Below are 27,871 nucleotides of genomic sequence, written 5' to 3'. Positions count from 1 at the left end.
ACATCTGGCTCAAGACTGTGGACAGCACCACAGCCATACCAGACTAATTTTCCATCCACGTTTTCACACCTCAAAATGACAGTATTCCTGGTAATGCAGGTGGTGTATACATACTCATAAAGGATAGATACACATCCAGATTTTGTGAAACAATGTGATTTCCCAGAGACAATGCAGGTGGCATTTAGTATTGTAAGGGTATATAATCAAGCAATAGCCAGCTACAGGAGCAGCTCCATGTACCCAGACACCCATTGTGTGTATTTGTATGTGCATGTTTCTATCAAGATATATCATTACACCATGTTGTGGGGTGGTATTAAGTGACCACCAGCTGTGTTGCTTATTTGTGCTGCTGTTCACTTACCCAAAGGTCTATATCCTTACCTACAATGTCTGGAGCAGTGGCGTGACATCCCCCAAGGGGAGCCAATGTATTGCAACATGTGTTTACCAATATGGGTGACTACTGCAGCTCCCCCAATGTGAGGTCCTCCCTGGTGGGTTCTGACCACACATTAATGTCATTAAAACTACCAGCACTAACCTCCCCTTGCAGACAGTGCAGACATATATTTCAACAAAGCCATTTATTACCTCCTGTGGGATAGTTTACATAGCTTGACTGTACCTCCTCCCTCTGATGAGATGACGTATGCAGAGCTGTACATGCATGCATTAAAAGATAGCATATCTTACTATTATATCTATTTCGCTCACTGTTTTTTCAAAGGCATAAGGCATAATGTATTCATGTTTTGAACAATAAGTGTTTATAAGCAGAACTAAAATTGGAGTAAGTTAATGTATCAGCCCTCACAAAAGTTACAACTGTTAGTTCAACTTTTAATTATTTTTAATTTAAAAGGTAAAATTTCAATGTCAAACTACATTTAACTTTTTGATACCTAATGTACACTCTCCCTGATGAAGGAGCGGCAGACAGGCTACCTTCCTATCTGCCCCGAAAGAGCCGGACATCTCAGAATCTTTCTCAGAACCAAGCTTGCTTCCAATGTTTTACAGATGGTAATGGCAAGTCTAAATTTAGAACTATAGTCAGTAACCCCAGAATATTGCCCAAGATCTCTGTTTTACAGTTTAATTTTAATTTTAAATTTAATTTTAAATTTAATTTGAATTTTTATTAATTTTTATTTTTTGGTTAAATTTAAGTTTTAGTACAGTTTTTTCAAACATAGGTATAACCGTGACAAAGTGAAAGACTTCAACACATTGCTAGAGGTTAGGAATGGCACATATGAACAAGAAGCTGGATAATATCAAAAAGGAACTAAATAAGAGGAATGAGATGCTTCCAACCAGGTCCATCTTCAACTTGTAGGCCTACCAGGGCCACACCCCCAACTAGTCACTTTTCATTGGACAGCTCTCAACCACTCCCCCTCCACAGTAGCATAAAAGCAGCACAGAAACAGCTCTCAGGTCATTCTGACCAGCGCTTGGGGACTGCACAAATAGTCCTTTTTAGGACTCACACATAGCAAAAGAACCAAAGATCTGTTCAAGAAGAAGAACAATGGAGATGGACACCACCACAGAACACCAAAGGACACAACAGCAGCTGTTCCCAGAGCCCATTGTGACCATACACAAAACAACTCTTCTCAGAGCTCACATGGATCTGCACCTTACACCAAACAGCTCTTCTCAGAGCTCACAGTACACCAAACAGCTCTTCTCAGAGCTCACAGAGATCTGTTTAAGCTTTGGTAAGGGCAACCGGAGACACATTGAAGAATAAAACAAATAAGTTCTTATTAGAGCTACCACCAACACCCAAACGGGCATTCAAAATGCAGAACAGCCCTTCTCAGAGCTCACAGAAATCTGTATCAGCTCCGGTAAAACCAGCCGGAGGCACAGATACAGCCTCGGTGAACCAAACAAAATAGTTCTTTTTAGCGGTACCACATCTGCCCAAAAGGGCATTCAAAACACAAAACAGCTCTTCTCAGAGCTCATAGAGATCTGTAGCAGCTCTATATATAGAGCTCCAGCTGCCCACAGAGCTAAAACAGCTCTTTTTAGAGCTAGCTCCACCACCGACTACACGTGGAAATCTGTTCACCATTTAGGATCAACAGTGAAAGGCATTGTAAAATTGGTTATTGCTTCCCTACAGGCAGGCATCACTCAGGATCAAAAATCCAAGAGGTCCACACCTATTTTTGTGGTTTTAATACTGTCACATATATCAGTGTGGGGACACCTACAAGGCATACATATGACTTCAGCATGTGTACAGTTATAAAATATCTGTGCATTTGGCAATCATGCCGAAGGTACAGCACTCCAGGCAGCAGGCCTTGGATAACACTTTAGGAATTGCATTGCTGTAAACCTACATCGGTAATAAAACAGTGTTATGTTTACCAGGAGCAGGACCACAGCTTTGTCTGATACCCAATGGACCTGTGTAAAGAAGAAGGAGAGGTAATGTCAGTACCACTGCATGTTGCACCACAATAAGGTACTACGTCCATATATCTCACATTTATAGTAGCTATTATATTAATTATTATATCAGTCAACATCTGAGCAGGAGAGTCAAACTGCAGTTAAACCCTCCCCCCACAAAGAGCACAGACCCAACACCCATGTAAGAGTATGTAAACCCTGACACACTGAATGCTACAGTATTGAAATGGTGATAAAACTAAGCTTACCTGCACGCTCCTCTGCCATGGAAACTGTGCCACCCACATCTATGACTTGCAGTGTAATGGATGCCTGGGAGCTGTCATGTGTGCCTAGGCTTACCAGCAATTCCTCAGTGGCTGAGAGTGGTTGTTCCACTGCAGGACCTCCACTGGTGATGACATGACCCCTGGCTACATCTGCTGCTTTTCTATATGCAACATTGATCATGTCCATTGTGCAGTGTCAAACCTGCTCATATGTTCTGCTCTGATTAACTGTAGCATTCATGTCATGGACAAGGTCAGCCCACAATACTGCCTGCTGTTCCCTGTTTTGCCTTCCCTGGACAGTGGGAATTCATGGTGTTGCTGGAGGCCTTCAAGTATAATCTCATTCTCCCCATCTGTGAAAGGTGCACAGCGGCTTGGATATATATGTTCTGAAAGACAGCAGAATGGGAACACATCAGGATCACATACATGGAAGCACACTGTATAGAAATACAGCAAGAACAAAATGGCTGACAGTATCCACTGCTTGCTCAGATATGTCATATTCCACAGTGTGCAAATATACTAGATGTGTGGATACAACTAAGATACTAGTGATAGCTATTCCCGTGTGTTCTATGACAGATACTGCTGTATGATCATATACCCAACACTGTAGTCTATTGTAGAACATTCCCTAGGGGGAACCCCCTGATAATACGTCAAAACAACAGTGCCAAACAAATAGCAATGTGCTATTACAACCACTATAAAGGGACAGTCCCAAGAGACCAGTATGCCACATTGGCAAAAAGCATTCCACCCTTGATGTATTGTATGTCTTCTGTAGGTATGACAAATGTGGATATTAATGACATGTCATTATCATGGTTTCTAAGAAAGGCTTAATGCTGTAACCCCTATTCACTCTAGGTATATTCATACATCTGCATCCTGTTGTAAAAAAAGGCTACATACCTGCTGGAGTGCAGAACTCCTCTGTTGATATGTGGTGATATTTAGGTGTTTGCAAAGGTGTTCTGTGTGTAGAAAGTCTCATACAGAATGGTTCCTCATATTCAGCATGTTTGCCTTTTAACATACTTCTGATTAGAAGGTGATTGCCTCTTAACCAATCTGTGGTTCTGAAATGCTAATTTCAGGCAACACAGCTGATTTGCAGTATCATCAGCCAATGACATGTAACCATTGTACAAGATATAAGGTCTCCATGTAGATTACAAGCCCCTTCTGATATGTTGTGCTGGACATTACTGGGGTGAGGAGACTACGTTATTGCAGAGGGTAGGTCTGTAGAAGCTACTGTTACATAGAGATGTATGTGGTACAGGCTGCAGCTACTGCTGCAAGTAATAGGCTGATGCAGAGTATGTGAACACTTTGGAGGACAACATGCTGTTGGAGTAACTTTGGCAGTTTTGGCAGCCTTGTAGTAGAGGCAGAGCCAGAGTGAAGGTAGCCATTCCACTCCAATTAAGGCATGTGTTTAAGGTAAGTATGTTAGGCAATGGTATCATTAACAGAGTACTAGGTAATATGTTTGTTGTGTCCTTGACCAACATTGAGATAAATATAACATTATGTCCACCATCTGTGCAACTGTCAGGCCACGTGTTACAGTTTGGTACTCATTTGTAGCATGTATGCCATCAGTCCTTGTTACAAACTGGGGCTTCATACATGTATGTTAGTTGTACAGCTGTGCTAATCTGCACTGTGAGTTTGAAAGTATTGTGTACTGAACTCTGATAGTAGTGGGCCTCATTAGCATTACCAGAGTTAAAATCTTTTGTGAATGCATATTAATGAATTACATCACACTTTATGCACTTATAGTTTTGCTGTAGGAATGTGTGAAGTGTGTTCCCACCTGCAGGCCTGTGACTTCCATCATTGACAAGCAGACATTTAATTTGTAATGCATTGTGTGGATAAAGAGTGCATGACTCAGATCAATTGTTGGCTTCACGATAATGTTATTTAAATGCTACACACCACTGGATTTGAACCTAGGACTGTATGTGGCAAAATGTACTACCTGGAAGGCATTTAACAGACTAAATTACTGCCTCACAGTTACAGCAGTTGTATTTGCAAGCTATAAGTGCACATATACAGGCTGTGATATACTTTTTTACAGCCATCATTATGTGCATGACTTTATATGGATGTATTTCTGCACCAAGGTCCCTGTGGTACATGTGTTTTGCCAGTTACTCCTTAGCAGGTGTACCTGTAAATGTTACTGATAAAAGGGGACATTTACTTGCTATTAGAGACCCTACTTACAGCCATTCGTGTGTGTTTGGCATTCTAGTATTGTACTCTTGCCCTAGACTACAAGGTGCAATTCTAACTTTTGCAATACTCTTTAAGCAAGTTTGCATGATGCAGCATGATGTGCAGCTCCGCTGAAACATGCTTAATGACTTTAACTTGCAATTACTAGGTTTTGCTTAAAGCACCTGTTTTAATTAACATCTGTGTGGCATGGCAGATTAATGCAACACTCTGTGGGTGTGATGGTAGTGGGTTCAAAGTAGGGGACAGGTGTTTATTTTGTACATGTTTATTATTTAAAACACATATATGAATATAGCTCCATTTAGCTAAGCATGATGTGAAGCTTCATACAGCATCATTCTAAAAAAATATAAAGAAAGAAAAATGGGGAGATAGGAAAGTGGTGAAATGAGGTGCAATCAGGGGGAAAACATAGTGAAAGGCAGGTAGGTATGTGCAAGAAGGGTGTAGGAAATAACAATAGCTATCCATTTCTTGTACAGCAACAACTGTGCACTTTGACAGAATTTGTAGATGACTTTGGACTCTAACCCCCAGAGAGAGGGGACAACACAATTGCATTGTTAAGCCAATTGGACCAAATGATATGTGCCCAGTGGACATGTATGCAAAATGGAGAGCTATGTATGGGACAATAATTATTATTTTTTTTTGGTACAGGTGCCGATTTTTTTTTTCTTTTTTTTTTAAGGTGAGAGTCGAATGTTGGGGGAAGGACATAGGTATGTATGGGGGAAGTAAGTTTTGAAGGTGAGGAAGCTTTTGCAGACAGAAAAGACAGCAGACATGGGTAGTGTGTGACACAAGAAAGGGATAAACAACTTGGATGGGGAGGGTATTGTGGAATCTCAGTCCAATGTGCATCCACAAGGTAGCAATGTGACTCACATCCCCACCCTTGGGACTGTCAGCACTGCTCCATCACTGCCCCGAGGATGGCAGTGGTGAAAGATGGGTTCTGCATTGAGTCTGCCCCACCAGGGTGGCCAGCATGCTCTCCATTTAGAGCAGGTCATCGCCCAAACCCTCAGAAGATGATCCTGCACACCAAACCCAGCAGTTCATCATGGGTGACAATTCCACCTCCACCACCACTTCCAGGGGGAAGGCCATCTCCATCCAGTGGGGCGATACTACCCAGTGCTGTAGGTAGTGCAGGGGCAGCAGAGGGGGCACCACCAGGCTGAGTTCGAGATGAAAACCAAGATTAAATGAGGACCAATCAGTCAAGGCTGGGTTCTTTACAGCAGCAGCAATGTTCAAAAGAATAAAAGACCCCTTTAAAACATGGCTGTATAAATGATTCACACTCAGAATCCAAAAAGCTGTTATTAACTAAAACAGGTAAGCACTTTTACAGAAAGTATTTTGCTTCTTCAGACCATTAATGGTTTGATTTTTTGATTCTGAGTGTGAATTATTTGTACAGCCATGTTTGGAAGGGGTCTTTTATTCTTTTGAACTGGGCTGCAGATGTGCTGCGACCCGGTGCCATGGCAGGAAGAGGCAAGGTAGGTGGATCACTAGGAACCGGCCGACCTTGACACACTATAGTAAAGTAGTTATAACAATAACTTAAAATTAGTATGGACCATACCAATGTTAGTATTAACAGAATGGAACATAATAGCATTTATTAATCCAAATACATATTAAGGTATATTATGTGTAACAGAACATTGAGTAACATAACACTATTAACAGCAAACCAATTTGAATTAAGCCATAAGTTCAGTAAAACAGAGTAACAACATATGTCAATATTAAATGATAATAATAAATAACAATAATAAATTAAAGAAGATAAGCGGTGGGGAGAGAGAGAAAAACTTGCCATTAATTACCTCACAGGTACTATTACTACACAAAGTACAACTACAAACCTCTACAGGTGTGCAGTGTTAGTTGTGAGTACAGTGACTACAATTCTTCTATAGCTGATGTACCACATACATACCTCTCAAGCTGTTAGCATGGGACAGTATGGGACAAGCAGTAACAAATGCAGGTACACCATTACACAGAACAGTTTCACATAATGTGGACTTACATAACTACCAAAGTGTCATGTAAATTAATTTGAAAATATATAGAATTCCAGGTAATCATTTATGCGATAATCATGAAACAGACAGATTAGGCAGTGTAATTACATTATCAAAAATTGTGACAGTTGTGTCAAAGGAAAAAAATATACTTTAAAAATGATCAAAACACGGTAGGTTCAGGTTAAGGCACTTTAATCTTGCAGCAAGGAGACAAAAACGTGCTAAAACAGAGTTTGTCTAACCAGAAACAGGAAATACTTTCATTTTTATACATTCTTAAACTGGTTATGTCCTACCATGCTGACGTAACAGATTACCACCTTTTTCATCATCATCTGCTGATCATCTTTCCCATGAATTTCTGCTGATTTATCAATTTTTATGTGAAACTTCCTGAGGAAAACAACATGGCCTTGGTTACTCCCAGTTAGATACATGTTATGTTACATTCAAGATACTACGGCTAAATCAAGCAAAATGCTAGCAGTTCATTTCTTTAATAATCCTTTGTCTACTTTATCTCTAAATTACTACAGTTGCAGAGGTTCCACTCCTCTGGACAGAGCTGTTTGTCTGAAATCATTACATTTATAACATAAGGCACTGTTCATTCATTCGCTTCTGACCTAGCAGATAAACACATGCTTCTCAAGTACATTTCCACAAGGCATAAACAAGAATATTGCTGTGCTAGCAGTTACTAGGTCAGAAGGCAACTTGCAAGTTTCAGAAAGCATACTGCAGTTTTCAAAAAGCATCTTTTTCAGTCTCATATGAAACTCAATTTGTATAAAATACAGTGCATGAAAAATAGAATGAAAAGCGTATTAAAATACTTGATTATTAATTTGGCATTAAGCACACACACATTAATACATATTTTTCTAACATTTCCCTCCTGTTAATACTTTTTTATTCTATTTTCAAAAAAGAATAAACAATTTACTTCTTTTCCTAACCTTCCTCCATTCAGGATTTGCAGTTAAGAAAGTCATTCAGTTTAAACTTTTATGAAAGTGTTTCGCATTCTAGCAGCTCTTCAAATTCAGTACTTTGATACATAGTCTCAGATACAGATATATCTATGAATTCTTTAACCAATCTCTTCATGCAGGGGATTCCACAACAAATACAAACACTTATTAGGAGTAACCCTACCCCAATTGCAATCAATATGTTCATAAAAATGGAGCCCCCCCCAAGGCATTCTGGAAAAAGTCTGTCAGAGGGTTTGGGCCTGGCTTGGTCATGGCTGACACTTGCTGAATCACCTCGGGATGATTGTTAATCTCATGCTGATGGTCAGGAATAAATGCACAGCATTCTTCTTTGATTAAAGCGCAAGTTCCACCTCTTGCCGCTAGGGTGAAGTCAAGAGCCATTCGGTTTTGGAGCACTACAGTTCTCATGGCATTCAGTTCATCAGTTATCAGTTCAAGAGCAGAAAAAGTCGCACCACTCATTACTTCAAGAAGCCCGGACAGTCTTCGCAGCTCCCATATTGATCCAACTGCACCATATGCAGGTAATATACCTGTCCAGAATATAACAGCATCACTCAAGTTCATGTGCGCAAGCCTGGCTCCTACATCACGATGGTCTTTCCAGCCCACTTCAATTCGTCCCACTGGATTCTCGGGTTTCTTAACAGTCTTTTTGGTTACGTCTCGAGCATTTCGAATACTCCCCTGTGGCAAAACTGCAGTGTGTTTGATGGCCGGAACCAGGTACCCCAAAAAACAACTGCCAGAGCAATTCTCAGGTAATCATTTATATGCTTCCTTACTACACACAAAATAACAGTCCTCTACCTTAGTTATTACTTTGTTACGAAATGACTGCCCTGCATGAAACATTTTCTTGTCTATTACAGATAACTGTTTAAAAAGTACAGGATTGCGTTGTACCTGGTCAAGAGTCTTATGCATAGATTTCAAAAATGAGTCATAATCTGTACTACAAGATCCACCCAAATCATTTGGTTTTCTATAACATTTATATTGTACTGTAACATTACACTTGCTCCATCCCACTTGGATGGTATCATTCTTATAGAAACATACAATTCCTTTTTGTGTCACAGGCAATTACAGTGCTACCTTATCATGTGCTTTAATAGCGACTGTGTCAAAAAACAGATTTTCCCAGGTCTCATTGACCCCTAGGGGGATAGCAGTCATTAATAAACCCCCGTATGCTGTTGGTATGGCCGTACAGACCCAGCAGTTCGAAACATTAAAAGTCTCAGCGTACACACGTGTAATTGCCTGATAAGTGTTAAAGTTCGGATGCCAGTCTATGTTTGGTTCATTACGTCTAATCAGTTCAACCTTTGTGGCAGGAAAAAGGAGTGGCCGCAACAAAAAGAACAGTGTGATTAATATTGCAATAAAAACAATCATACAAATTTTCTGAGGTTGCTCAATGTCTCTATTCACTCTGTACCTGGACATTTTGTTCTTGTTGTACAACAGTAACAAAATTTTTGTCCAGTTCAAAGTTTTTAACCAGTTTACAGTGCATCAAATGAATCCAGGAAGCTCGCTCTGCGATCTTGACTGCAGTGGGTGTCGACAGTAGTACCTGGTACGGACCTTCCCACTTCGGAGAACTCCAATTCTTTCGCTTCACAATCTTCACCCAGACCCAGGTGCCTGGGGCTACTGGTGCTTCCGATTTCGGTTGCTCTTTATCTGAAACAGAATTTAACTGCAAAAGTTTGTTATTCAAAAATTGCCTCATATACCCTGCAAGTGAACTGTCAGCCTCCTGCTCTGTAGACATGAGAGGTTTCCACTGAGGTGTATAATATGCCCTCCCAAACAAAGTCTCAAAAGGAGTTAATTCCTTTGCATTTGGAACAGTTCTCATACTCAACAGTGCTAAAGGGAAACAGTGCACCCAGTTTTTCTGTGTCTCTGCTATCAACTTCCTAAGCCTATTCTTCAACACCCCATTATGCCTCTCTACTAGCCCTGCAGATTGGGGGTGATAAGCACAGTGGTTCTTTAACGATATCCCAAAATAGCGACTAAGTTGCTGAATCGTTTGGTTCACAAAATGCATCCCATTATCACTATAAATCTTTTCCGGTATACCAAATCTGGGTATCATTTCTTTAACAAGGACCTTTGCAACAGTAGCTGCATCTGGATGTTTAGTTGGAAACACTTCTACCCATTTGGAAAACATGTCTATAATAACAAGGCAATACTTCTTATTCTCACATTTATTCAATTCTATGAAATCCATACAAATAGTATGGAACGGATACGGTGGTGTAGGAAAATTCCCTTGCTTAGGCTTCAATGCCCCTTGTGCATGATGCTTGTTACAAACATGGCATGCTGCACAAATATTTTTTGTATAATTGGTAAATCCATAGGTTGTAAATACTCGATTCACTAACTGTACCATACCCCCTGTTGAGACATGGCTCTGCCCATGGCTCAACAACGCTGCATATCTACACAAATTAGATGGCAAAATCGGTTTCTTCTCCTTGGAGATGTACAGTCCCTTTCCGAGGATTGCTCCTCGTTTTATCCACTTCTGTTTTTCAATATTTGTAGTAAGTGTCTGCATTGTTTTTAACATTTCTAAATCTAAAATCACAGAGGGTTGTAATTCCTCACTCAAATGAAAAGTTTCTGTGGCTGAAGCTGCCTGTTTCGCAGCTGCATCAGCCCGTGCATAACCTTTTGAAATCTTGTCCTGTTGTTTCGTATGAGCTACGCATTTGCAAATATCTACTTTTTAGGTAACTGAATTGAATCTAACAAGTCTAAAATAAATTGCGCATGATTGATTGGTTTACCAGTAGATGTTATCATTCCTCTGTTTGTCCACTGCTGCGCAAAAACGTGTACAGTAGAAAAAGCATACTGACTGTCAGTATAAATGTTCACATTCTTACCTTTTGCTAAGGTACATGCCCTTGTCAAGGCAATCAATTCTGCCGCTTGTGCAGATAAGTTGTGTGGTAAAGATTTTGCTTCTAAAGTTTCAGTATCAGAAACGACTGCATACTCCACTAGGTTCTGTCCTGTAGGACCCCTCCTGCATGAGCCGTCCACATAGTATGTCACCTCGGCATCATCCAAGGGAACATCCGTAAGGTCTTGTCTAGGTAATGTCTTTTGCTCAATCTCCTGCAGGCAGCAGTGTGGTTTGCCATCTGCAGGAGTTGGAAGCAAAGTTGACGGATTCAAAGTTGTGCATCATTCAATTGTCATATGAGGTTGGCTCAACAGTATGGTCATACAGGAAAGATGCCTAGCTGGAGAAAGATATGCTACTTTTTCTTGAAGTGAAATAATTGCGACTGCATGAGGCACTCTCAATGTGAGAGGGTGGAATAGCACTACTGAGGCCGAAGCCTGCACTGCCATTGCAGATGCAACTACTGCTTGTACACAGTGGGGCAGGGATCGCGCCACTGGGTCTAACTGTGATGAATAGTAAGCTATGGGGCGTTGTTTGTCCCCATGTTGCTGTGTCAATACTGATGTCATATAACCTTGCTTACAGTCTACAGTTTGAATAAACTGCTTGTGATAGTTTGGTAATCCTAGAACTAAGGATGATGCTATCAGTTGTTTCAGCTTACAGAAAGCTGCTTCTGCTTCAGGTGTCCATTGTAATAAATCCTGTGCTGCCATCAGCTTTTTAAATATTAAATTGGACAGTGGAGCAGATTCCAAAGCATAGTTCGGTATCCAACTCCGACAAAAATTAGTAGTTCCCAGGAAGGGCATAATTTCCTTCTTAGTAGTTGGTCTAGGTGCTTGTAAAATTGCTGTTTTTCTATCTTCATCTAATATTCTACCTTCTTTGGATATTACATATCCCAAGTACTTAACTTGTTTTCTCCAAAGCTGTAGCTTGTCTTTATTTACTTTGTGAACTTGAGTAGCTAAAAATTGTAATAAAGCTATAGTGTCCTCTCTGCATTCTTGCTGGGTGGGGGCTGCCAGCAGAATGTCATCTTCATAAAGTAAAATCTGACTACCTTTCAGTGGGACAAATCCCACCAGGTTGCTTGCCATTTCCTGTGCAAATATTGTTGGACTTTCACAATATCCCTGTGGTACTCTTGTATATGTGTACCGCTTTCCCTGAAATGAAAATGCAAACCAATATTGGCTGTCAGGGTGTATCAGTATTGAAAAAAATGCATTACTAATGTCTACCACTGAAAAATATTTTTTCTCTGGCTTTAAATCATTCAGTAAGGTGTGTGGATCTGGCACCGTTGGTGCCCTGGGTATAACTGCATTATTTACAGCTTGCAAATCTTGGACCATACGCCATTCCCAGTTTGCTTTCCTGACAGGAAATAAAGGTGTATTACATGGTGAATCAGGAGATTCTATTAAGACTCCTTCCTTAAGTAAGGCTGCTATAATAGGCTTGATTCCTATCTCTGCATCCTTTCTCAAGGGATACTGTCTTTTCTGGGGTCTAAATGCTGACTTTGGTGTTATGGTAACTGGTCCTGCTATTCGTATAAGTCCTACATCTGATTTCCCTGCTGACTAGAGAATGTCTGGTATGTCCTGCAAGGCTTTTTCCTCTTCTTCCAATAAGAGTAATACTCAGCTATTCTCACTAGCCTGTGAGTGCACAGCTGGGTGTGTCTGTGTAATCCAATTCAATTTCTGTTTCTGTACTCCTTGTTCAGAGAGCTCTAATTCTGTCTGCTTTTCCCACTTTGTGACTTTTTCACCTGTCTGCCCATTTCAAATTTTTGTTCTTAGTTAAACTAACATGTGGCAGTCGATTAGATTTATAAAGTGCTAAAAATTCCTGGGGCAATGAACAGATTGCTACACTGTTCCCCTCTGCATCCCAGTACAAATTTTGCAATACTAGCCTGTTTGCATCTGAAACAACTCCTGTTCATAATCTTTATCAGGTCCTGGTCTATTACAGTAATATAGAGTACAATGCAACAAATGCTGTTTGTCAGTGTCGAGGGAGGGAGACTTACTGATGGCTACATTCATCAGTTCTTCGGTTACTGCCCCTAGACCAGTCGTAACTAAGTCCTGGCTGTACCAATAATATGTTTCACCCTCCGGTCGCACTACAAAAGTATCCATTTGTCACTGTGCTTCCATACCCTGCATGGTTGGAACTACGGCTATGCCAAATATCTGCATTAAGTCTCTACCCAAAAGATTTACTGGGCATTTTGCAGAAACTACAATTTTACTTTTCTGGGTCATTCCTGAAACGGGGTCTGTTATTGCTTTGTCATGGGAGAGTGGCTCCCGATACAGTTGTCCATTAGCTGCCTTCATTAGTATATAATCTGGTGATTCTGAATCTTCCGGTAACTTGGAAGGGTGTATCAGGGTCCGTGAAGCCCCTGAGTCACACAGAAATTTGACTTCCCTCCCCTCTACCAGAAGTGTCACTTCCAGTTTTGTGTCTGCTAAGTAAAGCTCTAAGCTCAATAGATCTAGGTCTAAAATTTCATCCTCTTCTATGTCTGCGAATTCATGTACATCCTCTACTCCTTGTGTTACATCCTCTACTCCTGCTATTACATTTGCACTTACCTTTCCCTGCTTATTCTCATCCAATGATTCCTATCATATAGTCATTCCTCATCTTCCTTATTTTCTGTAGTCACCTTCTTGTTTAGCCTGCAATCCCTTGCTAAATGTCCTTTTTTCCCGCACTTAAAACATTCACCTTTTTTCTTTCTTTCTTCGAATTCTTCTGATCGCTTGTCAGATTGTTTATTTCCCTGGGTATTTTTCTTACCCTTTTTCCCAGTTTGTACTACAAATACTTCTGACCCATCTTCTGCCGAAAATACTTGAGTTTTCTTTTTCTTTTTACTATTAAAATGTCTTTCTGCATGTCTAGCATATTCAAGTAATGGCTGTAGTCTACTTGTTCGATGATCTACCATGTGCTTTGTAATAAAGCTGCTAATGGGAGATATACCACCCTTCAAGAATGCATTCTTTAACTGTTGTTCATATGAGGAATCTTGTGTCTGGTTTTCTGGTATCTGCATTCCGCAGTGATTATTAAAACACTCTAACAGTCTAGCATAATATCTATCAACTGTTTCACCTTCCTGTTGAATGCATTGATTAATGCAAGTCCAATCAGCCCTAGGCTTCCACTTTTCAGAGATTCGGTCTGTCAGACCTTTTACTCTGCCATCCAGTTCTGCATTAGTATGTGGGAGTGGTCCAAGTTGTGTGTCACGAGGATTCCAGTCGCCACTGATCATGTGCCAATCTGGACCCACAATTTGTCTAACTACTTTTTCTACTTCCTCTCCATTTAAATGGTAACTTAATCTCATACCCTGTAAGTCTTCTAAAAATTTTCTAAAATTCACTTTTGGGTGGGGAATTCCCTCCTTGGTTTTCCGGATATCTTCCAGTGTCCACGGTCTATAAACTAAAAGAGTCGGATCCTGTCCTGCCTGTCCTGCCTGAGGATTCGGTACTTCTATGAGCAGACATATCTCTTCTTCACTCATAGCCTGTGATTTTCTATTTAATTCATTTAATTCAATCTCCCTCCTCAAGTCGCGTGTTCGAGACTAGGTCTCGATAGGATCCCTGACAAACGGTTGCGATTTTGCAGGAACAGCTGGATATAGCGGAGGTGGATCAGCTTGTCCACTCACTTCATATTCTGGTAACGGAAGCAGAGGGGGCGAAGGAGGGGCCGTTGCTATTACCAAGTTATTGTCTTCTTTGTCTAAGAACATTGTCTTTGAATTTTTAATTCTCTGCTCCCTGCGATTTGCTTTCTCAAGCCACCTATGCGCCTGAGGGACTCCTAATTGTCTTTGCTTTTTTAGTTGACCTTTCTCATCTGTTTTTAACTGTTTAACAAGTTTCATAAGTGCAAGTTTATCTAAATTACCCTAGAATTTATACTTATCAACCCATTTGGTGTAGTACTTAACATTGTCGGCATGCTGTAATTGCATATACTTCGCGTCTTCAGTTAGGGGCGGGTCTCGGGAACTTTTTGTGCACTGATTTCCCATTGCTGTCTTAGCTAAGCTGTAAATTGTTACTTAACCCTTTCTATCACGTGGTACCACAAATCTATACCTTTGCACAGTTTATCTAGAATAACTGCCTACCTATTCTGTTTCCCTGATCTATGACAAAAACAGTAACCCCTTTTTCTGTCCCTGATCTGCACATGCAAATCTACCTGGCAAAAAACAGTTCTGTACTTAGTCCCTGATCTTAAAACAGAAATAAGGTAATTCCTCCTTACCTGACCCTCCGTGAGTTGATCCATCGGATCGTTGACTCGTCCTCCAATGCCAGATCAGAAACAGTGGCTGGCCTCTTTCGAACGACAATTCAGTCGGAGGTCTTTCATAACAGAAGAGCCGATTTGGCCTCTTCTCCATATGGATGCATGCCACCGGGCCCAATTCTGACCTAGGCCTAGAGCGAGAGGTACTTTCCAGTCCAAAGGACCAAAACTGTCAAAGGAAAAATATACTTTAAAAATGATCAAAACATGGTAGGTTCAGGTTAAGGCACTTTAATCTTGCAGCAAGGAGACAAAAACATGCTAATATAGAGTTTGTCTAACCAGAAACAGGAAATACTTTCATTTTTATACATTCTTAAACTGGTTATGTCCTACCATGCTGACGTAACAGATTACCACCTTTTTCATCATCATCTGCTGATCATCTTTCCCATGAATTTCTGCTGATTTATCAATTTTTATGTGAAACTTCCTGAGGAAAACAACATGGCCTTGGTTACTCCCAGTTAGATACATGTTATGTTACATTCAAGATACTACGGCTAAATCAAGCACAATGCTAGCAGTTCATTTCTCTAATAATCCTTTGTCTACTTTATCTCTAAATTACTACAGCTGCAGAGGTTCCGCTCCTCTGGACAGAGCTGTTTGTCTGAAATCATTACATTTATAACATAAGGCATTGTTCATTCATTCGCTTCTGACCTAGCAGATAAACACCTGCTTCTCAAGTACATTTCCACAAGGCATAAACAAGAATATTGCTGTGCTAGCAGTTACTAGGTCAGAGGGCAACTTGCAAGTTTCATAAAGCATACTGCAGTTTTCAAAAAGCATCTTTTTCAGTCTCATATGAAACTCAATTTGTATAAAATACAGTGCATGAAAAATAGAATGAAAAGCGTATTAAAATACTTGATTATTAATTTGGCATTAAGCACACACACATTAATACATATTTTTCTAACAGTTGAGAGGCATGTTTGTTTACATTAAGTAAACTAGACAGATGTCATGGCTTAGTTGAACCCCTATATCTGTGACTGCAGGGGATATCTGCAAATAATGTAACAATTGACTGCAGCAACTTAGAACAGACATGGAATGACTACATCCCTATTGCAAATATTAATACAGATTTATTTAAGAGCCCACAATGCTGCTTAACCCTTTATTGATATTGCTGATAATTCTCTCCCTGCAGCAGTCTAGGTTCATAATTCTATATGACAAGCCCATGAAAAACCCTGGACTCCTGCACATCCCATCTCTGTGCCCTAAACATTTTACAAGACATTCCTTTTGCATTGTAGAGCTATTACAGTTTTACACGACTGCAGTGACAGTACAGCACCCATGCAATGAATACAGCCGTACTTTTAAGTTGGATTTATTTAGGAAACCACAATGCTGCTTAACACTTTATTGGTGTTGCTGTTAATTCTCTATTAAATCTACAGACACTCTTTTTCTTCTTATTTTGGCTATATGCTCATAAAATGGGCTACCTCAACCATATACCTTTTGTTCCTGGAGTGGAAGGAAATGAGAGCACTATGTGACTGTAATTAGCTTGGAGACAACTTTGAACCATACTATTAGTTGAGAAAAACCTTTTACAAGACATTCTTTTTGCATTGTAGAACTACTACAGTTTACACTTGACTGCAGTGACAGTAGAACACACATGCAATGAATACAGCTGTGCTGCATATAGTAAGATGATTTATTTAAGAAACCACAATGCTGCTTAACACTTTATTGGTATTGCTGATAATTCTCTTGTTTATTGCAATACAGTTGTTATTGTTCATTTGTTGCACTACAGTTCTAATTGCCCATTTATTGCCCTACATTTCTAATTGACCAGTTATTGCACTACAGCTTTTATTGTTTATTCTTTATTGCAGTACATTTGTTTATTCATTATTGCTTTTTGCACTACAGGCAGCATAATATATACATACTCACCACACTCACAGCGCAACCTGGCCAGGTGCCCAGCATTGGACTGAATATTGCAAGTCCTCTTGGCTGCAGCTATTGGGAGAGAAACAAACAATTATGCATACCAGTTTTGCACATATTCAGCTTGCATTTTGGTAAAACAGTGGAAAAAATACTTATATATTTGTGGGACATTCCCAGCTCTAGCCTTTTGGACCCAGATGTCAAATGTTCCCCTCTTTCTCCACTTCAGGTCATCATAGTAGTGACAACACTGCTCACCAGTGTGGGGGATACCAGTAACACTGATAAGATCCATGGCCAACCAATCCCAGACCTCAGCCTTACACTCTGAACCCTGGTAACTGCCCTGCAGCAGCCTAAGTTCATAATTCTGTATGAGAAGCCCAAGGAAAAACTCTGGACTCCTGCACAACCCATCTCTGTGCTCTAAAGTGTGCACCCTCTACAACACCACCTGGCATCAGCAGACAAGCAGACTCTAACAAATGGTGCAGAATTTCTGCCTGTTGTCCTTAATATAGGCTGCTTTCTTGCCCTTACATGTCATTTAGCAACATTCAAAAAAGTGCCGCATTGCTTAGCGTCATGCAAACCAGCTAAGCGGAGCTGAGCATCACAATAACTCACACAACCATGGTTTTGGCAAAGCTTAGCAACGCACAAACAATATTAGCCATTAATCACATTTAAGCAGTGCTCAGCATCAAACAGCTCTCTCAAATGTAAAAATATTGATTTTAATTTAAAAGACATTTTACATTGCATTCAACAAATGATATGCATGCTAGGGACTCAAACCCAGGCCCTACAGAACTTTAGACCATCACACTACCCATTTAGCTACTTGGATAGTATATAAATTAGTATACCTTCACATACACTACTAAGCAATTGTGGCACGCTGTGCAAACCGAGTTAAATGGCCATACACAAATGCAAAAAAAAAATAATTACATCCAGTTTCTGTTCCTAGATGTCTGACAGGTGTCAGCTGTCTATGTATAAGCATGGCTTGGCATTGGTGTGCTCTGCGCTGTGCAAATGGCTATTTAAAAGAAAATTAAAAAAATAAAAAAAAACATAACACTTTATACATTTAACACACAAACTTTTAATACACAGCACATTTCACCAGTAGCACAGAATATTACAAGGAGCCTCACCATCTACATGCTTCTGCACTTCTGCCTACACAGATTCAGTATCCTTGTTTCTATGCTCTCCCTCAGCAGCACACCATTATTAAAAAGTTTTTCTTTTTTGTTTTATTTCCTAACTGCTACTACTTTCTATATTTCAGTTTGTCTGTATCTTTACTGTACTTCTTTTTATATTGTATTTGTGCATATGTCTTGGAGCTTTTCTCCCTGGGCCTCTACTGAAAATGGACATATATCCAGTTAGACTAGCCCGGTCAACAAATGTAAAATTAATAAAAATAAAATAATGTGCATAGAGTGCTGCTGTGGGGGAACCATGACAGTGTACATGGGTACATTCCATGTAGGCTCTACACAGAGCCTACATGGAGTTTATTAAATCCTAGAGTTGGTCTTTTGTGCTTTGAGAAGCTACTCACAGGTCACCATAGAACAGCTTGTAGGTTACTAAGAGTAAAAAGAGCAGTTCTAATTTTGTAGATAGTTGAAGTAGTCAGCTTTAATTTTCTTGGTTAGAAATCATTGGGGCCTTTCCTGTCGAGCTACATGCTTTGATTTACACATATTGAAGGATGGAGCATTGTATTTGATGACATGCATGATAAGAGAATGCAGGGGTGGAATTCTTTGGCTCTCAAATATGTTAGCATTGCAATGATTAGGCTAGATAGAAGAATTTCTTGTCTATGGTGGATGTATGATGATTAAATGAGAAAGAGTTGTCCACGTGCATACATGTGTCTCTTATAAATGTTTCTGTTTGTCATGGCACTTAGGATTGATTCAGACACACCAGTTGTGAATAGACATAGTGGTGTTATGTAGTTTGAGACAGTAGCAACCAGATGGAGGTATAGTAAGATGTACATGAGGAATATGGGAAAAAATCTATGATGATCTTATATAAATTATTAGCCCTTCACACCTTTTTGAGATTCATATTACTTTTTTGATGTGGTATGCATATAATTCTTTAAAAAGCAAAGAGCATTTTTTTCATCTACTTTGCAGTCTAAGGAGATGCTTGGTTTGCTGCTGGCTGTTTCCCATTCTGTAGTGCTTGTCTCAATCACATCAAAACCAGGAATGCTTAATGGTACCCACTGGCCAAGATGGAGTAGGTATAGACAAAGGCTAACCAATCTAATGTTCAGGGTGTTTTAGATTGATTTACAGTGGACAGGTACATAGTATGGTCTTTCTTATGCTTTTATGGCCCACAGATAGGAACAGGAGGATGTGCGGCCCTTCTTTGCCTGTGTATACAAGGTTTGCATAGCTCTCACTATATTTGCTGTGGTGTCCTTCCATAGACAAACTGGGAACATGTTGGGAGTCTCATAGTCTTCAGCAATTTCTAGACATACTCTTGGCATATGTGGATCAGCACATCTATTTTCTGGTGTCATCTCAGGACCAATCCAGTACCACCCATACCTTCTACAGGATGGCATGCTTTCTGAATGTGCATTGTGCAATAGATGACACACATGTTGCCCTTAGAGCCCCATCTGAACCATGGTGGAGAAGGAGTGAGTGGCATCAGAACAGAAAGGGTTACCATTCCATTTACCACCATCTAAGCTGAGATGCATGATGGTGCATCACCGTGTTGACCAAGCATCCTAGCAGTGCCCATGATTCCCATGTTTGGTATACAAGTACTCCCTACCACATCTTTCTGAATGGTAGCATTACTCATGATCATCTAGTTGGTAAGTGTAAAGCATTTTAATGCTCCTTACCATAGGTATTTCAGTATCTGCAGAGTAATATAGGTACTATTCAGTAATCACTCTCTCCTTTGTTGCTACATGTCCCCTTCCTATTTTATTTTCCAGATGACAAAGGCTACCCACACAAACTGTTGCAAATGATGCCAGTCTCCAATCCCCAGGTGCTAACAAGGAGTGCCTCAACACCACTCTGTCACAGACAGAGACAGTCGTTGAGCAAGACTTTGGCCTGCTCAATGCCCATTTTCATTACTTATACTTAGTCTAGGAGGTGCCCATAAGTATGACCCTGTTATAGCATGCAGGATGTTTACTGCCTGCTGCATTCTTCACACCATGATGATGTGTCACTGTCAATCTGGTTTGCAACTGCCGCAACTGGCAGCCATAGTAGCAGTGCAGCTTGCTCTCTTATTCCTATCACCAGTGATGATAGTGATGGTGACCATCTGATGGCAGTAGCATGACAACTCCTCGGGGAGGCTCATGCATGGTATACAAGTGAGCAGGCAAAGAAATAGTGTCTAGTCCACTACTATGGACTATGACATTTGCTTAGTAAGAGTTGAAAAAATAGTTAAATGCTAAGTTTCTCCAAAGGTGGGCTGTACTAGATGCACAGGGAGCCTCTTGACATTGACATAAGTGTGCTCTGCTTTGCAACATAGTCCTTGACTGAGAGGATCTGCCTTGGTTGTAGAGGTCTGGTGAGGCCTGGGTGCCACTTCTTTGGGGCAGCCACTTGAATGCCTATGACACTTCTTAGAGATGCATATGGTGTGCAGCCTTGTCATCCGTAATGATTACAGAAAGTTCCCTGCCCTCATCCACCCATGTTACATATATGTGCCTGGTGAGTCTTTGTAAGTGTGTTCATGGAAGCTGACATGAATGCTGTGTGTGCAACCATAATGTGCATGAGAATCAACATGGCAATGTACCCAGCCTCAACTATTCCCATGCAATAGTCACATTTTTGTGTCTCCCTTCAGTATTCTAACCATGTCTACTTGACTTTCACTGGCACCAGCCAGGCTTGAACTATGCCATGGTAGATGTAGTGCTGAGCAGCCAAGGCCCTGTATGTCTCTGCAGCTGACTGTGACATATGTTCTTGCCTGGTATCTCTGTGTACTTAGTAGCCTCCTCATTAAGGAGTTCAGGCTGTGTACAAGAAGTAGATTCTGAGATCAATGGGGATTACCCCATGTAATGACATTTACTCATTCTGTTTATTGTGTGAGCACCTGTCATTGCTGTGGTGCAGGGGCCCTACCAGTAAACATTATGATGGCATGCCACTGTCCACAAACTGTGGCATAAGCATGAGAGTTATGGCATCATCATCATCCACAGCCATGTTACTGTCAACATCAGCCTGCTGTGGTAAGGCACAGAATGAGTTTGATGTGGTGCTGATCCTCTGAAGAAATATGCAATTGTGTGATCAATGTGACCTGTAACAGATGAAATTATTGTACATATAGGTAGGATGACAAAAATGACCATGCATTGCCTATAGATTTTCCACGGCATCTGGTACTTGATAATGTAACATGTAAGGATAATACAGACTCACGTGTCTCCCTGAATGTATTTTAGTATAAAGTAATATAATGAGCTATACACTAAACTGAATAATTGGCAGTTTCATACATCCAGTCCCCATCTGAGCCTGGATCACTGCAGTAGAATATAATCCTAAATCTCCCCTTATTTAGCTCTCCATATCCACTCGTTCACCATCTTCCTTCATAGGGCAGGTGTGTGTCATGTGCTGTTACATTTCTATTTGTTCTAAAAGGGTATAGTACGGTGAAAAGACTTTGGTAGTCTGTTACATTTGTATTGATTTTATTCTAGCTGGATAAGCTTTTTGCAATTTCTGCTTCTTGAACACAGTCTAAGCCCCTCTGCACTTAGAATAGCCAATCTTCTGTTGTTTTTACTAGCTGCGTGTTCCTTCCTTCATCTCTAGAATAAACTAGCTACCTATGTATTAACGTTATTTTCTCCATGTAATATTTCAGTGTAGTATTGTTTTTTTTTTAATTTTCTTTTTTTTTTTCAGAGCCTGTGGAGCTAACATTGGTCCCTGTCCCATAAATAGCAAGAGTTTTGACACACCTCTGCAAAAGTTTTTCACTGAGATAACTGTTGGTGTGCTATGTAAGAAAATTTAACATGAAAATTCTTCCTGTATATTAGTTTTAAAGAGTCAGATCTGTGCCTGTCCTGTGCTGGAAAGTGTCCGTGGCATTCACCCTGAAGGAGTAGCCCTTTTACTGTAAGGACCACATACCAAATTAGCCACTGTCCTTTCACTTGACAATTAAATTACATTGAGTAAGCCAGTTTATTCATATCACTAGATTATTTATCTGCTTTCAGTTTTTTATATATATATTTTTTATTTTACATTTGTTGACCGGGATAGTCCGACTGGATGTATGTCCATTTTCAGCGGAGGCCCGGGGAGAAAAGCTCCACATCAAGACAATTTACAAGACAGAAATCTTGACCATATACAATACAGATAATGTCAGACAGGTAAAACATTTAAAATACAGGAACATTTATACAGTAACATACCAACATACCCGACTAAATAAGTTAAAAAGTAATTAATGTAAGAAAACCTGTTCTGCTTTGTGCTTCCTTGATAACTGATGTGCACTAGCTATAAAAATGATTGTTTTTATAATAAATGGCCTAAGGATGGGAAGCTCACTATCCTTGGTTTGGCTTTTCTCCCCTCTCCTATTCCCAATTCCCACCCAATTCATCTTACTCTACCACTTTACTTTCCACATACACCTATCACCTGTGACACTCACTCACTCACTCACTCACTCACTCACTCACTCACTCACTCACTCACTCACTCACTCACTCACTCACTCACTCACTCTACCTTCCCAAACAACTTTACTGCTGTCATACAAACACTCTTTTCTCTTCACCTATCCTCTGCTTCCAACTAACATTTAATATCCTTCCCAACAGCATCTCTCACTCCCATACTGTTTTGCACTATATACACCTTCTCAGATCCCTCCTCATCAGTACTAAGTAGTAAGTCAATCATAAGCAAAACTCCCTCTTTGATTTATCACTGTGATCATTTCTCATATACTATGATCAAAGTAATATTAATCTTGCATCTCTTCCTTTATATCTCTCAGCCTTCCCTTTATTTTTCTATACTGCTTATACCCCTCTACCCACAATCTCTCTACATCCACACACAATTAAGTCAGTACTTTTTCTTCATACCCATCCTTACCCATTCCTATTCTACACTGCTATCAGACCCTGCAGCACATAAATTCTTCCTCATTCATATCAATATTACCCACACCTATACTCTTAAACACCCACATATCTCAAAATCACCTATTAACTTACAGACTAAACACAATCTGTTATTCTACATTTTAGCTTCTACATTTCTCCAATAACCATCTGCACTTCCTGTCTTAACTACATTCATATCCTATGTCTTTCAAACTCCATTATTTCTTACATTTCAGAAACATTTCTCTTATGCTTCCTGATACTAGTACCTCTTCTCCTACTTGTACGCTTAACATCCTGCCAGCATCCATTACTTTCACAATTCCAACAAAACTCTTACATTGTGTTCTCCAGGCAAAATACTTCTGATTTTGATCTCCCGATCACATCCTATCTATATTAGCAGTCATGTATCATACTATTCATGTACAATTATCCAAAGCAAAAGACATTTACTCACAAAATGAGCATTAAAAATAAAATCAAGCAAAAATGTCCCTACACATATCATCATACCTCCATAACCATAAGACATAGCAATGACTTCCACCCAAATCCTGGCACAAATCAGCATTATCAGGTGCTGACAGCACACCCCCATAAACTCCTTTATTTCTAACACCTCACCCACAGTCCAACCCTGGCCTTCATATATACTATATCAGCTTACAGAGTACTTATAACAAATTTCCTGAAATGCATCCATGAACAGCAATACACACTTCAGACATCTTAGCTGACACAAAAACCAAGATCTTCCAGGAAACAAAAAAATTAATATTATCAAATTAGACTGATCCAGTAAAAAAGCTGCCTGTGTTACTATTTTCTACAAAAACGCACTAAACCTTTCTCTTTTCCCCTCACATCCTACCAGCTTTTTCTAACTCAGAAATCCTGCTAACCATGCCAAAGGTAGTTGGTATGATGGAAGTTGGTATAATGGTTAAGTTGTTTACCTTAAAGACACAAGGTACTGGGTTTGATTCTCACATGAGTAATTGCCTAGGCTTAAAGTGATACACTAGGACAGTTAACTTAGTACTATTCTATGAATAAAACAACAATGCAAAACACTGGAATATATTTTCGGCATTCTCAAACATCCCTTATGAAACCGTAATATCAGGTGATGGTAACAGAAACTGGCAAACCATACAGTCTAAAAATACAACTAATAATAAACTTCTGTACTAGTTCCTCTAACTTATAGCCATACCAACTAGATATAATAAATCTACGTAGAGACAACCAATCCTCGATTGGATCCTAACATCCAATCCAAATAAAACATCATCACATAGAACTGTATTGTACAGCAGAAGTGATCTCTTACCAATCTATGCTGCATTTCTTTAACTGGGAATTACTAAAGACTCTCTCTATAGATGATGCTGTCTCTGAGTTCAATAAAATCTTCCTAGATGTAACACACAACCCCCCCCCCCCATTAGAATAAAAAGAGTCAAAGCCAACCTTGTTGCATGGTTATCTGTAGCAACTAAACAACTAAAAAAAACAAAAAAAACAAAGAGACAAAGCATGGAAGTTCTGGATCAAAAATAAAACAGCTCCCCCTTTATTAGCATATAAACACATATGAAACCTAACAAAACAACTTATCACCCAAAATAAGAATACCTATTACACATTAATCAAAACAAACATACTAATAATCCAAACTATTTTGGGCCTCAATCGGTATACTGCTAAATCCAGGCAGCTATACAGTCAACACCAAAAACACAAAAACGAAACGATACCACAGCCATCCAATTCAATAGTCACTTTATACAGACAGTACAGTCATTAACCAACAAGGTGACTGATTAAGCTTTTGATGTCAGTATTCCAATAACTTCCTCCAAGATTTCTCATCTCAACTAGTTCCCACAGATACTGTCAAAAAATTCTTCAAAAAATAAAGACTGATACAACTGCCCCTGACAATCTGCCAGGTGAATATTTTAAAATAGCAGCTGAGGTTATTACAGATCCAGTTTCAGTCCTGTTCCTTATCTGAAAACAAATCTTCCTCCCAGTGGAAAAAAATAATTTACTATTCCACTGTACAAGAGCGGAATCAAAACAGATTTTTCAAACTATAGGCCAATTGCCATTTTGCCTCCCCTATCAAAAATATTAAAAAAGTGTACTAATATGTGACTTGTAAACTATCTAATAGATAACCAGCCTCTATTTTCAACCCAACATAACTTCTGTCCTCATCACAGTACAACTACTGCTTTTCTGAATTTTGTTAATACTATCAACATCCATAGAAATGCCAGAAGCCTAATCACTGCCATCTTCCTAAACTTATCAAAAGCTTTAGATGCTGTTTCCCACCAGAAACTCTTACATAAAAAAACTCTCATTGTTAGGGCTCAAAAATTCTTCACTCCATGGTTCCATAGCTACCTCTCAAGCAGAGCTCAAGCAGTAAAATGGAAAAAATTATTGCTCCAACTTCTTGCCAGTAACTACTGCTGTACCACAAGGATCTATATGAGGTCCGTAGTTTTCAACTTATTCATCAATGACTTCTGGAGTGCTACAAAATGCTACTGTAGTTCAATGTTCTTATAAATCAACCCTAATCTGCTCTGCCACATCTCTCTCTAAATTTCAAGACCTTACAAAACAAGACTATTGACTGAAATATGGCAAAATAATTCACAGCTACTACTATACCCTAAAAAAAAAAATCATTGTTCTTTACTCCAAAACAACATGATATACAACTGAACTGCAAAATCTCCTGGGTATCATCATAGATGGCCAGTTGAAATTCAACCACAGTGTTTTACATGTGATTAAAAAAATTCACCAAAAACTAGTTACATTTTACAGTAAGCAAAATTATTGTGCTCTCATAAAGGTGTTAATAACAAACGTGATGAAAACCTCCTTGCCTGTGTGCAGAGGCGGTAACAATCAAAAAGTAAAGGTAAAAATCCTATGGTTACCTGTAAGGGCCATGAAAGCCAGTCACATCTTGGGGTCTATATCATAACCATGAAAGCCCGTTTCAGCAAATACGTAAACGTCGACACATATTGTGCGAACCACGAATACACCGAATGCCCTAAACCGCAAAATTCAAAATCTTGAATCGGCATAGTTGGCCCTTCTGCAGTATAGCTCTGTAAGGTAAGTGTGCGATTGTTACGGACCTTAGGGTTAGGGTGTGGATTAAGGTAAGTGCATAGATAGTGATGTATGTAAGGTTTAGAGTAGGGTTAGAAGTAGCGTTTTGGTTAGTGTATGTATGTGGTTTATTTATTTTGTTTGGGTGGGTAGTATGTAGCAAGTGGTGGGGTTGGCCAACTATGCCGGTTCGAGATTTTGAATTTCACCCATGGAGAGAAGACTTACATGTGCACAACTGAACATTAATGTGAATATTTCATTGGTTATAGTGGTCATTTGAAATTGTTTGCAAAGTTGTGACCTTGCATGAATACCCAACCCCAATGCACCACCATAGACAGTGGACTGCCTCTGAAGGTATCAGCTCTGGAATGTTCACAACATAGGCATACAACGTAATAACTTTTCCAGGATGGATAACTTTTCAACTTTGCTATAGTTTTGTAAAAAATACTTCACCAAGGCCCACTCATATATTTGCACAGGAAAAGACAACGGACTGCTTACAAATATGAAATATGAAAAGGGTGGAAATATGTTGGCCTTAGGTAGAAATGTTAGTAATTGTTATAGAAGTTGCAAATATTGAATAGAGACACAATAGACATAATGGTTAAGGGTCTTTGTCTCCCATCCACAAGGTAACGTTTGGCCCTGAGCTGCAGTGAATGTGTGTGTATAGAGTTTGCATGTTCTCTCTCTGTTTCTGTTGGGTTCCTCCTACCAACCATACTGGCATTTTCCATCTCAGTCTCACTAAAAATGCAGTAGCAGCACAGACAAACTGCTCTCCTCCAGATAAGAGAGAGAGATTGGATCCTGGACTGTGCCTGACTTAAAGACCAGCCACACAATAGTGAAAAAAAAAGAGTTTCTACGCTTCATTAGACATTAAACTAGTCAACTATCACAGGTAAAGAAAAAAAAAACATTCAGTGATTGGCAACATTGTACATTAAACAGATAAAAGAGACAACAAGAGAAGAAAAGAAAGTAATGTGGAAACAATGGTGTAAAAACTGGCTTTAGGTAATGGGCATGAGTATTTAATGGTGAAAAGTGGGATCTGCACTAAAGCTATGAGGTGATCTTTATGCTTCTTTTGGGTAGTGTATGCTTGCCATAAATCCCAGCAGTGGTCAATAAGTTCCTTGGCCAGTTCTAGTTGTTTAGCTTGGGTTACTCTGGGAAATCTGGATGTTAAGAAATCAACCTGCAAGTATAAACTAAAGATATTGATACCTTAACATAAG

This window comes from Protopterus annectens, chromosome 3.part0, assembly GCF_019279795.1.
Source record: "Protopterus annectens isolate FY-2018-M chromosome 3.part0, PAN1.0, whole genome shotgun sequence".
NCBI classification, from domain to species: Eukaryota; Metazoa; Chordata; order Ceratodontiformes; family Protopteridae; genus Protopterus; species Protopterus annectens.
Note: the sequence above shows the minus strand (reverse complement) of the source record.